Below are 16389 nucleotides of genomic sequence, written 5' to 3'. Positions count from 1 at the left end.
ACTGAGTTCCACCCCACGTTTTGGCCATCTCAGATTTCTTTGTTCTGCCTCTGTGTTATCATCTCTAAAATGGGAGCAGCAATGCCTTCCTCTGGAATAACAAATTAGAAGTTGGGGGTATGTCTTAGTTGGCTAGGGTGGTTGTAACAAAGGACCCCAGACTGTGGGGTTCAACCATAGACATGTTTTTGGGTTCTGGAGGATGGGGTTCCAAGGTCAGAGTGCCAGCATGGTCAGGGCCTAGGGATGGCCCTGTTCTTATCTATGAACAGCCACCTTCTTGCTGTGTCTTCACAAGGCAGAGAGACACTATCTCTTCTTATAAGGGCACTAATCCTATTCATGAGGTCTTGTGAAGGTTAGTTTTATGGGTTAACTTGACTGAGCTGAGAGATTCACAGTTATTATTTCTGGGTGTGTCTGCGAGGGTGTTTTTGGAAGAGATTAGCATTGGAATCAGGAGACTGTAGAGCTGATGGCCCTCCCAAGTGTGGGTGGGCATCACGCAAGCCAGCAAAGACCTGAATAGAACAAAAAGGTGGAGGAAGGGCAAATTTTCTCTCTCTTCTCTTGACCTGGAATATCCATCCTCTCCTGTCCTGAGATATCACCACTCATGGTTACCAGGCCTTAAGATTTGGGCTGGGACTTAAACCATTGGCTCTTTTGGGTGTAGAAAAAAATTATACCACCTACTCTCTTGGGTCTCCAGCTTATAGATGGCAGGTCATGGGACTTCTCAGTCTCTGTAATCATGTGAGCCAATACCCTACTGTAAGTCTCTGTATATCAGTATACATTCTATTGGTCTGTTTCTCTGAACCCTGACTGATGCAGGACTCCTTCATGACCCATCACCTCCCAAAGGCCCCATCTCTAAATACCATCACGCTGGGGATTAGGGCTTCAACATATGGATTTGGGAGGCACAGAAACATTCATTCCACAGAAGGGGGGGAGGATATGTTTTAACCCCCACAGCACAATGACTATCTGAGGAAACTGGACCCCACTCCTGAGGATTGGAGAGAAGAAAGGGGAATCTGGATTGTAAGGGGAGTGGGGTCAGAGAGTCATGGGAGCTGAAGGGATGTGGCCATTGTGGACATCCCACTGGCCTGTCCATGGATCTCATGGTGTCACTATGTCCCTGGATGTTAGACTTGGTTTTTGGAGCAGTCAGCAGGTGTAGGAGACCTTTGGCCATGGAGGCAATAGACCCAGTGCTGCTGCTCACCAGTTGTGCCCCTTGGCAGGGCATTTACTCCTCTCCTGAGGAAGGTCACCGTACTTTTGGGGTTATTGCTATGGTTGAGTGAAGTGATGTATTAAGCCCCCAGGCTGGGTGTGATAACTGGGCCCCCCAGGCTGGGTGTGATAACTGGGCCCCCCTGCCTCCTTTCTTGGGAGGAAGTACACCAAGGGCTCCACTGCGGAGGGGCTGGGTTTCCAGATCCTGGCAAGCAGTCTTGATCTCAGCCAGCTGTTCTCATGCCTCTGCCTTACATGTGATTAAGTTACTCCCCTATTTATTTTAAAGACTTGTCTTATCACCTATTTACAAGACTTATGGATTTCTCATTACTTCCTTTGATGGGACTCAAGCTGAAGTGCTTTCTGCTCACTCCATCTGAGCTCTGCCTATAAAACATGACAGTAATAATGTCCAAGGGAGGAGCAGGCCATGCAGGGATCGGGGCCATGTGAAAGGCATCCTCCTACATGCATCAGGGATTTATCACAACCACACACACCAATGCAGGCATGCCTCCCAACAATTGTCTATAGATGCTCAGCCCAGATCCCCCAGCACCACGTCCCAGGAAGATACAGATGAGAATCTGTCTTTAAGGTCATGAGAACTTCCCTCTGAGACTACCCCTACTTCTGACCCAACTGCAGAGATCATGGCTCTCAGAGAACACCCTTACTTCTGACACTAACTTCAGCTTTTGGGGTTCCCCTTGGCTATGCTCAGGTTTAAAAATTCACTTACTCTCAGAACTAGTTGAAATCTGTTATAGTTACAGTTTATTATAGCAAAAGGACACAGATTAAAATCGGCCAAAGGAAGAGACTTGTGGGATAGAGTCCAGGAAATGTGTGGAGCTCCCACCATCCTCCGTGCTGTAGATGCATAGAGCGTGCTCTTTCCAATAGTAGTGGTGACCACACACACACACTATCCCCCAGGAAAGTCCCCCAGCCTTGGTTTCATCACATAGACATGGTTGACCTCAGTCTCCAGTCCCTCTAAGGGTGAGCTGATACCACTTGACCAAAGCCTCCACCCTATGTCAAATTGTTATACTATCCACCATGGCCCATGGTGCCCAGGTAAACAAGGAGACTCTTATCAGACAGGAAATTCCAAGGGCTTAGAGATCACTTTCCAGGGACTGAAGGCAAACACCAGAGCTCTCTTTGGAAGAGTTAAATCCTTTACTACATACTGTATCTTTCTCTTGGCCAAGAAGGCTGAGTTATAAACAAACTGAAAGGTGCTCCTTACATATTCATAGAGACATATGTTTACAGGAGGTGGGTGAGCACTGAGTCAGGATAAAATTCACACCTGATAGCACTGTACAGAAGAGCTATCCTCCTTTGAGCCTTGAGGAATTCCCTGCCCTTCTGTAAGGCATGTTGGCTTTTCTCACCCTGGTCATAGACCACTGGTGAAGGGTTGACTTCCTGACAACAAAAGCCTAATTTTAATAAATAAAGTGCTGGGGTGGTGGGTATGGGCAAGTTCACCTCTAGACTCAAATAACCAAAAGACTGAAGATGCCCAAAGCATTGGCACCACAACTCTTGGAGCGATGGATTACCAACAGGAGCTTGATGGAGGCTCTGGTTTAGCACAACTCTGTGAGCTATTGTGATGTGAAGCCAACTTGCTAGGGAGACAAGGATAGAGACAGGGTCCTATTGGCAGATATTCACTGTGTGAGTATTGTTCAATGAGTTGACAATGAATGGATGAATAGGATTGGATGGATAGTTCATTGGATGGAAGAATGGATGGATAGAAAGAAGAAGGGATGGATGGATGGTTGGATATATGGATAGGAAGATGAATGAAGAGAAGGAAGGTTGGAGAGAAGGATGGATGGGTGGATGGATGAGTGATGTGGTGTGGGAGTAACATGATGTGGGGGATGCAAACACTGAGTAAGAAGTCCAAGCTGTGAAGCCAACTCTAGCTGGCCAGATTTTATGAGGATCAAATGAAAAAAGAAATGCAGGTGTAATGTCCAGCACAGCATCTGGTGCAGACTAGGCTCTTAGTAAAAATCAACTTCCTGTGTCCTCTTTTCCTTGTTGGCACTCAGTGCCTACAAGTTCCACTGGGCTCTGCTATGTTGCATGGTTTGGCCTGTGACCAATAGATGTGTCTCATTTTGGGCAGAGGGTGGAGGAGTGAGTCCCCTCCCCAAATACTGTGTCTGCAGTGTTTTGACCCTTTGCATACAGATGCTGCATCTGTGTTGAACTCAGGACACTCATTCACTCAATTCTATCCCTACCTACAAACATCAGAACAATTCTTTGTGGCCGTGGACCAGACATGGCCATCCTCAAGAAGGTGTCCTAGTTATTCAGATTGACACAGATGCTCTTTCTTCTTGGACCTTCATTGCTTGGTGTCGGGGAAATGATGGCTCTGGTCCTGGCCCTGATGCAGGATCCTGGGTGGGCACTCGTGTAGCTGTCCCTTGAGGGATCTGTTTGTTCTGGAGGGAAAAATACCCACCACATTCACCTTGACCCCTTTAGAATCTGCATTGAAACCTTTGTCCAATGATCCCTTTATGGGGATGAAACACTTGCTGGGGTCAGGGTGCCCCACTTGCATGAAACCCCAGCTACCTTCCAGGGTCAGTGTCAGATGTGTTGAGGGGCAGGGGTGCAAACGCTGGTGAAGGACATGCTTGATGATTGTCTTCACTGAGCAGTCACAAATACTGTCCTCTGTCTCTGGGGAGTGATGGTTTTGGACGGTGACATACGAGACGTGTCTCATCCCCCCTACCTGAGGTCTCTGGTTCAGGCTCCCACCAGACCTCTCCCTCCCAGGAAGCCCCACTGGAGCATGAGGCGACTGTGATCACCAATCAATTATTCCTTATTAAGTATATTTCCTTCATTAGTCATTTCTTTGCTGCTTCATTAGTCTCTTAAGTTTCAGTGGGTTTCAGGCATCATTGAATATGAGATAATTTATTTTATTAGGCAATTTATTTTCTGGGTACATTTTTAAAGGTCAATTAATCAATTTAAATGGATGGGTGAAGGATGGGGATCCAAATACTCCTGAGACAAAAGTTATCTCATTGGCACTTTTGGGGGAGAGGTTTGCTTTTCTTTTCTGGCTTGGGAAGGATGGGGTCAAGTGGAGCCAGAGTGGAGGCATCTTGAGCAGAGAATAGCATTGAGGACGTGGAGGCCCAGTTCCCTCATCTCCTTGGAAGGTGGCAGCCACAGCAGGAAGTACAGAGATGCCCTGAGGAGGAGCTGGAGGGAGAGACAGTCTGTGGTCTGAGGCTTGAAGCTCATGTGTCACTGGCCCGAAGCCCGCCCCTGGAATGAAAGGGATCCCATCCACGAAGCTGAACTCAGACTGCGTGTTTCCCCAGTGCCTCATAAATAATAAATAAAAACACATTATAAATATTTAACAAGCAAGAAACATGCTCCAAGCCAAAAGTAAACCGTCAATGAGTGGTTTCATCTGCTGCATCCAGCAAATTGCCTTTTCGCCCAGATTTCCAAACGGAAACACTTGGTTGGATGGAGGCTCTTGTCACTCGCAGGGGCAGGTGCCATCTCTGCTCCGCTGCCTGACCTCCCAGCTGGTCGTTTTCAGTGGGCAGGAAACTCGCTGGCTCATGAGAGCAAAATAATGGGTGTTCTTCAGAATCAGAGATTTTCCCAAGCAGCTATTTTCCTCCCAAAATGAGTTTCTGAGTGATTAATATTATTGTCAGTTGATTGCTACATAATAAATGATAGCAGCCAGCCACACATGCTTACTTCGTGTGGGGACATTTGTACATGCTATCTCATCACATCCTTGCAAGAATAAAGCAGGTACCACCGCTGTTGTCACCTGAGGAAATGGGGCGGAGAGAGGTAGCCCAGTTGGCTCACCCCCGGGGTGTGAGGACTTGAACCCGGGTCTCTGGCTCCTCAGCTCAGCAGCTCTCTTACTAGGGGTCATGCTGGTGCTCCCGATGAATTGCCGCCTGGCCCAGGCTCTGAAGCCACCAGCTTTGGGGGAAGATGGATGTTTCTCCATCTTGGGCTGCTGATCCTGGGCTGATCCTGGGCTGATCCTGGCAACCATGCTGGGTCCGCAGGGAACTGGTTGTTTTAAGGGGAAAAAAAGCAGTGGAACAATTTTGTTTGTTTGCAGAACAAACAAAATTGCATTTTACAGAAATCGCATTACACTTTAGTAATTGCTATGCATTTATGGAGGGGTATGAACCATGAGCCTCGGCTGAGTCCCTTGAGCAGAAATTACCAGGATGCTGTTACTCTCAGGTCATCACATTTTTTTTTTTTTTTTTGGTAATTGGCATGCTATTGTTTATGTTTGTAAACATCTGTGCTTCTCCTTACTTTTTTGGGTGGTGGTGTAATCTACTTCCAGTTCCTAAAGATAGATCAACACTTAAAAGTAGTTATTAAAGCATAAACATAGTGATACAGATGGGAACATAAATAGTACAGCTTAGAATAGCTGAAACAATGTACATAGTGTGTGCTGGACTCCAGCACAAATACAGCCTACAGATCTCCGAGCGCTGAGGCAGGCAGGCTGAGCCTGTGGGGTCCGCACGCTGGAACTTGCTGGGATGGGGATCTGATTGCCCAGGGCCCCCAGGTGTGATCTCTTGGGAGACTTTCAAACGGTGACGTGACATCTTGGAAGCTTTCAGTTCATTTTCAGAAGAGCCGAGTGATTGCTCTGGTCAACCAAGGGAGCTCATCGTCCCTAAATGACATTTCCTGGCACAAAACTGACACATGATGAATCCTGTCACTGTGGACAGAGAGATCAAAGCAGTGAAGGTGTCACTCAAAACAGTGACAAGAGCAGCAAGAAGTGCATGCCGTGCCACCGCTGCGAAGTTTGAACAACTTAGAGGCACCTGTTAAGCTCAGAGAGGACAGGATGGCGATTTGCCACCATCTGTCTACCTTATGACACACAGGGACGCACTATGTGTGTAAATGCTGTTCCCAGTGTGTGGGCACGCCAGCATGCCTGTTACAGCATGGTTGGATGGAACCACAGGTGGGCTCAGTGTGAACGGCTGGTGGTGTGTGGCATTTCACATGGAGGGAGAAGAGCTTGAGGACTCCTGGGTCCATCTTACAGGTGAAGAGAGTTTTCGTAGCCAATGATGCTCTGGTGAGTTGTGGCAAAAACCCAGAAAGCTGGGTGGAGGTTGGCGCGGAGGCTGTGCCATTGGTGTGTATGCCCTGGACAGGGTCCTGGCACACAGGTTAGCCTGGGGGGGGGGGCGAGGGCTACTGTGCATGGTGATGGAGAGCATCATTTGCAGGAAACGGTGACACAGAGATAAGGCTGTATCTCCAGCCAGGGTGCCCTGTGAGGAGATGGGCAGAGGATGCAATGTTCTGCTTTCTCACCTGGAAGCTGAGGGGCCAGCGCTCATACAGGCATTTGAAATGAGAGATGGGTTGAAAAAAACCTTTCACAATGCTCATCACACCAGGAAAGGGCTGTCACCCCATGGCCAACGACATGATCTGAAGGCTGAGAATAAGACATCATGATGATTTTCTTCGCTGGCCAGGACAGGAGGATAGAGGACTTGTTTCTGAAATATTCAAAACTCCATCCCACATTGCACGAGACTGAGAAGGAACACTCTCAGTTCAAGGCAGAGACATAGCTACCCCTCTCTTTCCCCAGTTGGGTGAGACGTCTCCGTTCCCAACTTTGGACCAACCTGCCACCACACACAGCTCCAAAACTGGTCTGCACCGAGGAGCTCCTCATCGCTGGTCTCTGTTGCCCGTGGGTGTCCCGGAAGCCGCCTCCACCACCAGCAATCCCGAATGGCAAGCCAAGACTCCTTGTTATGGTGGGAGGAAAGTGAGGAGAGAGTCAGGTGAGTCTGCCCCCGGGTTCAGGTTGTCTTCCCCAAAGCAGCTCTAGGTGTACGCCTGCAGGTGCAGACACTGTCTGTCTCAGCTGTCACTACCTTATATAATCTTTAAATGCTGTGTTTTGTTTCAATTTAAAAAGTTTACTCAAAGGTGTTGGTTGGTATGCAAGCCCAATGCCCACTATGTCACCTATGGGCTCCAGAAATCCCTTCTCAGGTGGATCGAGGCTGGTGTCTATGGGATTTGATGTCACAGTGGACAGAAAGGGCATTTATTTGGAGCCAGCTGTGTGCCAGGCCCTTCCACGCTGGGTCCAATCACATGATGTGGTCCTGAGCTGAGGGGTAGCATCTTTATTTTCAGGTGGAGAAGCCAGATCCACGGAGGTGACCTGGACAGACAGGTTAGGTTGATATGTGGTCCAATCTAAAGCCACCGATTCCCAAGCCCTCCTGCCCCACCCTGGACAACTTTAGGGTCGTAGGACCACCCCCTCCTAAGGAACTGAAACCTCTGCAAGCAGTTGCCACTCTCCTTGGCCCCTTCTCACTGTAGAGTTGGTCGAGATCAGCACTGATCCTGTGCCTCTGAGCTGGACACACATCTTGGTGCCTTTGCTCAGAAGCCTCCCCCCAGGGCTAGTGCTGGGGCAGGGGTACAGTAAGGGTAGCAAACTGAAGCCCCTGCGGCCATGGAGCTGTGGCTCCGTGGAGGTGATAGAGGCCACTGGGCAGCCACAGGTGTGGCCATCAGGTGGATAGAGCCTGGGCCTCTGGGTGAACCAGCTTCTCTCTTGGAGGACTGTTCCGCCTCCCACCTCCTGTCTGTCCCTGCTCCAGCCCAGTCTCATGTGGGGAGTGGCCCTCCACACAGCAGAGTACATGGGGAGCCTCCCGGCCCCGGGGATGCCACCTCCTAGCCCCGGGAACCAGCCCTGGACTCCTGCACTCAGGGAGGGGCTCCTGGCCTCTGCTTAGACGCCTGCTCCTTTAGCTTGAAAGATCCGGAGAACGAGGGGCTCCATCCAGTCTCTGCGCTAACTGTTCTCCCTGGACTCACAGCTCACTTCAAACCTGACCTGATAAATATATGATCAGGAAAGTCTGCCAACAGGAAGGCTCTGGAGAGCAGAGCAGAGCAGCTGCGGCCATCAGAGAGCTGGCCACGGTGGGCGCGGGCGCTCCGTGCCTGGGTTTGGCCATTTTGCCGTCGAGAAGCCAGGACATTTATCTTTAACGGGGTCCTGATATGTATGCTGGTGTAGGGTGTGTAGCCAGAGGGGGGGGGGGGAATCCTCAAAATAAGCTGTTCCAGTGAAAACCGAGCTGCAGGAGATGGGGATTGGTGAACGTTGTGGGGGGGGGGTCTCAGCCCCTCCCTGTGGAAGTATCCTCCCAGAGTTTTCTAGAAGGCTTCTATCTCAAGAAGCCCAGCGCCGGATTGCCAAGAGGGACTGAGTAATTAGCCTGAATTTATATTAATGGCATTTTAGATTAGTCACAGCTGAGCCCCCCTTCCATCCTGTGCACTGGGGAGCCAGACGTGAAGGAGAAACGGAAAAATATAAATAAAAAAGTGAAAAAGACAAAATAAAAGTGCCAGTTGTGTCCGAGGGAAGGAGCAGAGGAGGCCGAGGGGGAGCAGGAGGCAGGTGGTTGTCCCATCTGTGCCTCTGGCAGCTCCCAGCGGCCTTTCCTTCTGCCTGTGCCTGTGCCTCTCACCCAGTGGGGTCCCACGATGTGGATCCCATGCCCTGGTCCCAGGTGACTGGTGCGGGAGCCTGTGTGGGGGACTGAAAGGCCCCCCAGTGGTGATCCGGCCAGAGCCTGCTGTGAACTCAAGCTCCACACCCTGCAGCCCGGCCTAGACCCTGACTCCACTGCTTCCCAGCTCTGGGACCTTAGGTGGCTTCCAGCACTGCCCTCACCCCCGGGTTCCTGTCACTGAATGGGGCCAAGGCTGGTGCTGGCTTGCTGGCGGCTCTGCCTGCTGGCGGCTTGGGAATACAGCTGTGCCCCTGATGATGAAGCACCTCTGGGGCTCAGCTCCATCAGGGCCTGGCCTCTAGGCAGCAGGTGGAACTTGTATTACATGTGGCCCCAGGGCTGCAGGCAGCAGGTGCGCTTCTGGTGATTGTTGTCCCTGCCCTGCGGTGGGGTCCAACGTCCTGTCTAGCATGGTCCAGCGCCCAGCATGGTCCAGCCGGCATTTCTGACGCTGACCCTGACCCACAGGCCCACCCGGCGCTGTCTGTGGGCCTGGGGATCAGCAGAGACAAGACTGAGTCGGTGAATATTCATGAGCTTGGGACCAGGTGTGGGAAGGACAATAGGGGAACAGATAGAAACTTCCCCCACCCCCCGCGAATAGCTCCTGTCCCCTCCCAGCCCCGCTCCATGCCAAGGGCTCAATCTCCAGGTTCTAATGGGAATCCCATCCCCGACAAATCTCTCCCACTCCCCTGAATGCTCCTGAGCTGGTGAAGGATCTCTGCCTGGACCAGACAGCTCACCTGTGCTCTCCTCTCTCAGGAAAGGCTATGGCCTGGGTCCTGGGTTTTGCCCCTAAAATGAAAGCGGTTGTTAATAACCAGAACATGGAGAGGCTTTTATGGGCCTGCTACAGATCCATCTCTTTCCTGGTTTGTTCAATCTCATTAAAAGTGTTCAAACATCTTGCTGCCAGCATGCTGGGAAGGAGGGGGCCCTCTTCGCAGCCTTGTAGGAAGAAGTACAAAGGGCGGATGAGAACATCCTGTAAATGCCAGCTTTTGCCTTCTTGCAGACGTTTGCCAGGGAAATTCTGCAGGAGGGAGAGCGGGTCTCACCTGTCCACGTAGGGCACTGCTCAGGTCTGGGGACATGAGGAGACCGCAGCTGGCAGGGCTGTGCTGGTCTTCCCCTGAGGCTCTCCGCATCCCACACTCCATTAAAGGGGTTTACAGAGCAGTCCCCCAACCTCTCCTGAGAGCCCCACTTCACAGACAGGGGAGTGATGCCTGCAGGTACCCCTCTTGGTGGCACGTGATGCTGTGGACAGCGTGGGGTTGTCCTGGGACAGCGGAGTCCACGTGCTGCCTCGAGGAGTGTGGTGCTCTGAGATCTGCCAGGCCTGAGCAGCGCCCCCCGCTCACCCAGGACCCCCAGGGCTTCCTCCTCTTTTCTCCCAAAACCCGTTCCCTCCGACCCCCTGACACGTGGAGGCCACCATCTGTGCTCTTCGGGGTGGCTCGTTTCTTGATCACGTGCTATACCTTAGGTCTCAGCATAGGCTACCTGTTGTTCCCACACCAGTGCAGCACGGCGAGCATGACTGTCCCCATTTCACAGATGGGCCCATCACAGATGGACGGGTCTGGGAGCAGGGGCAGACCCACGGCGGTAGGAGCCAGGTCTGTTCCTTCTCAGGGTTACCTGATTCCGCTGATTCTGAGGCTCGTCCACTCCCAGGCTTGAGTCTGTGGTCATGTTCTTCCCACGGCCTCTATGAGCCTCAGTTCGCCATCTGTGGAATGGGGCGAGGGTGCCGCTGTGGCTCTGGAGGGTCCGTGGGAGGCTGTCATGCAGGACGCACTCAGGAAACAGCAGCTATTCACGAGTGGATGAGTGGGCTCCGGCTGGCCCGGCCTCTGAATCCCCGCCAGGCCGAGGGCCAGTCCACCGGGCACTGGAGGGCCTTGAGAAGCGGATCGAAAGCCACGGCAAGGCAGGCTCCTGTGGCTCCTTGGTTGCCTGTGTCCGCGGTGGGTGCTGTCCTGCTCGCGGAGCCTGAGACGCCGTGCAGCCGTCCTCCTGATGCGTGGGGACAGCCTGGCAAACTCATGTCTTTCCTCCTTCCAGAGCCTTTTCAGCATTCCAAAAAAAAAAAAAAAAAAACCACCCAAAAAACCTTGAAGAATTCTATTCTTAGCATTGAAAACATCTCCATAAATCTATATTGAGAAACAGAACACAATAGACTCTTCTGGTTGAGCGAAGTCGGCCTTTGACGGGTTACGCCAGACATCGCCAATCTCGGCAGCACGAACGGGGGCTCGGAAGCTATAATTTGCCTCTAATTGACACTCGGCCGCCTCCGGGGCCGTCCTGCCCTCGGCTCCTGGAGAGAGGTCCTGGGGAACCGCCAACGATCGCGGAGGCAGATCCGTCCTGAGGCCTGCTGCCGTCCAGAATCGTGGAATCAGCGCAGCAGAAGGAAACAAACCTCCATCTCCTGACCCTCCCTATCTCCCTCCCTTTCCTTCTTTCTCTCCTGGTCTGTCTGTCCGTCTCTGTCTCTGTCTCCCCACCGCCCTGTCAAAAAGAAAACCCCTTTCTCTCTCGCGGATGAGCTTCTCCTTTGTTCCTCACAGCGGAGACAAGTGAGGGCCAGGAGGACCCCGCTTCAGCCCTTCCTTGGGCAGCAGGGACCCCGGGGCACGGAGGCCCCCTCACCCCTGGGTGGGTAGCAGATGGGGCTTTTTTTCCGGGGTGTGGTTGTGGTCCCTGGAAGCAGTGTGATCGTCAGGCTTCCAGGTCAGCACCTGCTCCCCCACCAGCCATAGACCCTCTCACCCTGCAAGGGCTGCCCTGAGCCCCGTGGATCCTGGGGTTCTCGAGGCAGGCCTTGGGGTCTGGTTTGTTCCCTTCAATCCCATCAGGGCTCTTTCCTACTCTTTACCACTGAGCTAACTTTTGATGGATTTTCCCCCAAAGGCCGATGGCTTCTCAGAAGTGTGGGAGCTCGCGTCTTCTATGAGAGCCTGAGTTTGCCCTCCTGTTTGCCCCAGCAGCCTTGCATGGTCCTTGGCACGTCTTTCCATGGTGCCAACTTCTGCCTCCGTAATCTGACAGCCGCATGTTGCTGGCGGCTGTGGGATCTAGTCTCACACGGCTCTGCAAATGACGGGAGGCGTGACCAAGGGCATTTCCTAGATGCCGAGCACCCCCAGCTCCCAGCAGCCTGTCTGTGCCTTTGATGTACAGAGAAGAAGCCAGTTTCTGAAGATCTGATTGAAGTTTGGGCTGTGTCAAAGGTCAGAGGCAGGAACAAACCGATGAAAGCAAACAAAATCATGCTAGAATGACTGTCTTCACGAGCCCAGCGCTGGGTCAGCTGGGTCGGGAATGAATCATTGTTTCCCTTCAGTGAGGCAGAGGGGCCCGTGTCTGCTGTGCTAATGCTACCGGGCTAACCTTTTCCTTCACTGCAATTTCATGGGCGATGAGGCGGGAGGGCAATGAGAAATAGGAGCCCCACTCCTACTGGGGCCACTGTTGCCCCACGTCAGAGATGCAGGGGGTGTCGGACTTCTCTGCTCTTGGGGGAGTTGCAGAATGAGTGTTTCAAAAGCCCCAGAGCCAGTGAACCCAGCAACAGATACACACATACTCACACCCACAAAAATAAAGGCTTTTGCGGCCTCGCCTCCCCAGATTTTGTGGGAGAGCACGAGTCACTCAGGGATGATGCTGAGGACACCGGGCACAGAGCCAGCAGCTACCAGGTCCTTCCTGTGTGGCGGGCCCTGGGCTGGGGGCTCTTCTTTCTAATTTAGGAGGAGCATGGCAGCCCAACAGACCATCATTCACTCCAAAAATGCCCTCTGAAAGATGACCTGGCAATATGTCCTCAAATGCACGTGTCCTGTCCACCCTTTCTGCTGAGAGACTTTTCCTACAAGACCCCCAAGGAGCTGGCAAGGGAGGCAGAGGGCAGGATGGTCAGATCTGCTGGGCCAGTGGTTGGGCGGCTTGAGTCGCGTGCAGGGCTGTGTGTGCATGGCCGGACGGGCAGTCCCTTGTGGGCAGAGGTGGGCACAGCAGAACCATGTGTTCAGGCTGAAGTGGGTTCTCTCCAGACTCTGATTTTCTCTGCAATTAGAGAAAACCCACCAGGCTCAGTGCGGGTGGAGTAAAAATAAGCCTGGGCGCTGATGCTGTGAATGCTCCATGTGCGGTCAAGGGTTTGAATAGTGGCACACCCAAGGGGGTTGATTGCTGCTTTACCCGGGTGTGCTTGCTGCCCCTGGTCCTGCTGCTGCCCCTCCCAGATGCCCAGCCTCCAGGCCAGGAAAGGCCTGTCTTGTCCTCCGGGTCTCTCTCAGCTTTTCTTGTCGTGTCCGGCTCCCTCCCAGTGCTCGAACGGCCCTTACCCCCATCCGTTGCTCTTGGCACTTTACTCTGCTTGCACACATTGAGCCTTTGCTATTTGTAAGCTGCCGTGAGCAGGGGCACCATTAACAGCAGTGCCTGTTCAGGACACCCTGGACAGTGAGTCGGAGTGCCAGACCCCAGCCATGATCTGGCTGGTGGACTTGGACGGCTGATTAGCCTCTCTGGGCCTCAGTTTGGGCAGGGATGAGGGACCTAAGAACTGGATGATTTGTTAAGAATCAGATGACAGAGTTTGTAAACTGTGAAAGGATGTTTATTAAAGTGTCTTGCATGTGGTTAGACAAAGAATACCAAAAAATCCACTTATTCATTGAACTATAGCTAATTTTGAAAAGATGATGGGCATGTGGATAGCACTTATTCCAGGGAAAAATAATGCCAAATTTCTAAGTTAGAGGCATAACGGAGTCCTGGAGACAGCCTGATAACAGCCACTTTTATTTATTGAGGGCTTACTATGTCCTAGGTGCTGTGTATATGGCTTTGTATATTGTAATCATTAAGATAAAGTGTGGTTGCATGTATCATAAAACCCAAAATAGCCCTGGCTCAGGTGCATAAGAGCCTAAGGGATAGAGAATAAAAAGCTGCCTCAGAGTTTGCATGTGGTCAGGGATGCAGGGTTCTCTGTATTCCTTTTATGCCATGTAAGACTTCCATTCTTAAAGTCACCTCATGAACCAGCCTGGATGCTGGAGCTCCAGCCATCATATTCTTATTCTAGTCGAAGAGAAAGACAAAGTGGGTGGGGGAGGATAAAAGAGATGCACCTTCTAGTTGATTCAGCTCCCCAGTGGGGCTTTCCTGGGGAAAGCTCTTCAACCAGTACAGCTGCAGGTAAAATGAGAGAAAGGGAACAGGGGCAGATGGAGGCCACACACATCATTTCAGTGGAAGTGCCACACGTTACTCCTGCTCATGTTTCATCAATCAGATGAGAAATGCTGTTGCTTAGGGGGTGCATTGCTGCTCCACATAAGACTAAGATTATATTCCTAAGGAAGAAGAGGACAGATATCGAGGAGTCCCCTGGGAGGGTCAACCACATGGAGAATACATCATCTAATTCTCAGACACTATGCACATGAACACATGCCTGGGGGATTTTTGATGGAGGAAACCAAGGATCAGAGAGGCAAAGGGCTTTGCCCCAGGCTCCACCCACACTGGAGCCTGACCCAGGCCCTCTGCTGTCAGCGCCAGCTGGATGCACGGCAAGGTCATGATCGACGAAGGACATCTAGGAGAGTGTTCTTTCTCCCTGAAATGCCAAACTCTGGCCATTCTAGAGCAGAGCAGAGAAGGGCAGGGCTGCCTTTGACAGCAGTGAGGGCTGCAGGGGAAGGGAACATTGTCTATAGAGAAGACGTACTTGAAGAGGCTCTAAGTGCTCCTCCAAAGCCCTCTGTTGGCTGTGACTGGTGACTTGAATTTTGCTTGCAGTGCGTGGCCAACTCTTGTTGCACTGGGAGTGGAGGGAGGCTCACCTTCTCCCAGTGCCTTCCTGGGGGCACACGTGTGCTGACCTGGCAGGCTTGCCTGTTCTGTGTGGGTTCAAGTGCTCATTACCCCTCATTGGGAGGTGGCTGCAGATCTGTGGTTCTGAGCCGTATATACATGGATCTGGTCTTCCATGGCAGCTGTGGGATGAGGGCAGCTCTGCCAACACGTGGAGGGGTAATGGGCAGGAAACCAGAACTGGCCAATGGTCTGGAAAGTGCCTTCCAGGAAGTCAACATGTCTCATGAGGCTCGGATGCTGCCCCATTGGCTGAAATGGTCACGTCTTCCAGTGGCTGCTGTGGGGTCACAACCAATACGTGATCTGAAGAGGAAGGGGGCAGGAACTCAGCTCCTAAGTTATTTGGGCACATCCTGGGAAGGCCAAGTTGGGAGGGAACAAGGTGGTTACAAACAGAGAAGGTCTCAGTGTTGCAGGGGGCAGGGGGAGGTCCCCAGGCTGACCTTGGGGATGACTGGGCTCACTAACCCTCCTGCAGCAGGTCCATGTTCTGGCCATTTGCTCCCTCTGCTGGGTTTCAGGGACCTTGGTTACTTCTTCCATTTGCCTCCGTGTGTCCAGGAGAGTGGTTGTCAGTAGGAAGAGGCAACACTAGGCACCAGCTCTATAACATGTGCCCCTGCTCCAGCACTCAAACCCAGCACTCAAGGGCTGAGGGGTCAGTTCTCTCCTTCCAGTGAGTGCCCATTTCTGTCTGTCCTAGCTTCCAAGGCTGCTGTTGCAAAGTTGGTGCTCTCCATCATCCACTCTGCTCTGGCGAGAGGACCCTCACCTTTCACCCAGTTCTTATTTTTAGGGCTTATGCTTTGGCGGCGGGGGGGTGGGGTGGGGGGGGGAGGTTGCTGCTGATTCTAGTTCAGGAGTGGATGTATCACTCAGATCTGGCCAACCAGAGTCTCACATTCCATGGCCATGTCAGAATTTGCATGTGTTCTGATCAGAGTCAGTCTGATGCAATGAGGCCTAGGTGCAGACTCTGGGGAAGCGGCATACATTTTTTTCCCCTCCTGGCGCTTAGAACACTGGCATGACCTGAACTTGGAGATGCCAGGTCCCACCTTGTGGAGCCTGGTGTGAAACCAACACGATGAAAGGAAAGATGGGGACTGGAGAGAGACCAAGTCCTGAAGAGCACCTAGATTAAACCATACCTGAAACAGGGACATCTTGTATTTCTCTGCTAAGCAAATGATTTCTCTTTTTACCCAATGAAGGTTGAGTTGGTTTTTTATCACTTGCTTTTAGAAAGGTTCCAATTAATGCAAGGCCAGATTAATGCTAGGACCCATGTCTATTACTGTGTGCTTATGTACACACATGTTTGTTAGAAAGAAATCAGACCCAGGCCTTGTCCATGGAATGTATAATCTAGTAAGGGAATTATAGCCATGGCAAAGAAATAATTACCACTCCTGCTAAGCAATTCTGAAACCTAACTGGAGACCTCAGGAGTTTCAGGAAAGGAGAAGCTGGGAGTTTGGAGCAGCCAAGGAAGGCTTTCTAAAAAGATGGATCCTCATACCTCGATGGGGTCATATTCCCTATTTTTTGCTTGAAACTCCAA

At 51.8% G+C, this 16389-nt stretch overlaps 1 long non-coding RNA gene across 5 annotated transcripts; it reads right to left on the bottom strand.

Moving 5' to 3' along the window:
* Positions 1–4208: 4208 nt before the first annotated feature.
* Positions 4209–12250, bottom strand: LOC140630200 (uncharacterized). Of its 5 annotated transcripts, XR_012028014.1 has the most exons (5): positions 10563–12203; positions 9662–9713; positions 6990–7115; positions 6667–6793; positions 4209–5367 (listed from the first exon to the last, which is right to left on the bottom strand). It is a non-coding gene; the product is annotated as an uncharacterized lncRNA (long non-coding RNA). The 5 variants fall into 5 exon arrangements; XR_012028013.1 differs by having other exon boundaries at positions 4209–6052; positions 6667–7115; positions 10563–12250; XR_012028015.1 differs by lacking the exon at positions 6667–6793 and having other exon boundaries at positions 10563–12189.
* Positions 12251–16389: the final 4139 nt, after the last annotated feature.

This window comes from Canis lupus, chromosome 3, assembly GCF_048164855.1.
Source record: "Canis lupus baileyi chromosome 3, mCanLup2.hap1, whole genome shotgun sequence".
NCBI lineage: Eukaryota > Metazoa > Chordata > Mammalia > Carnivora > Canidae > Canis > Canis lupus.
The sequence above is the reverse complement of the archived record's forward strand: the minus strand, read 5'-3'. Positions and strand labels throughout refer to the sequence as shown.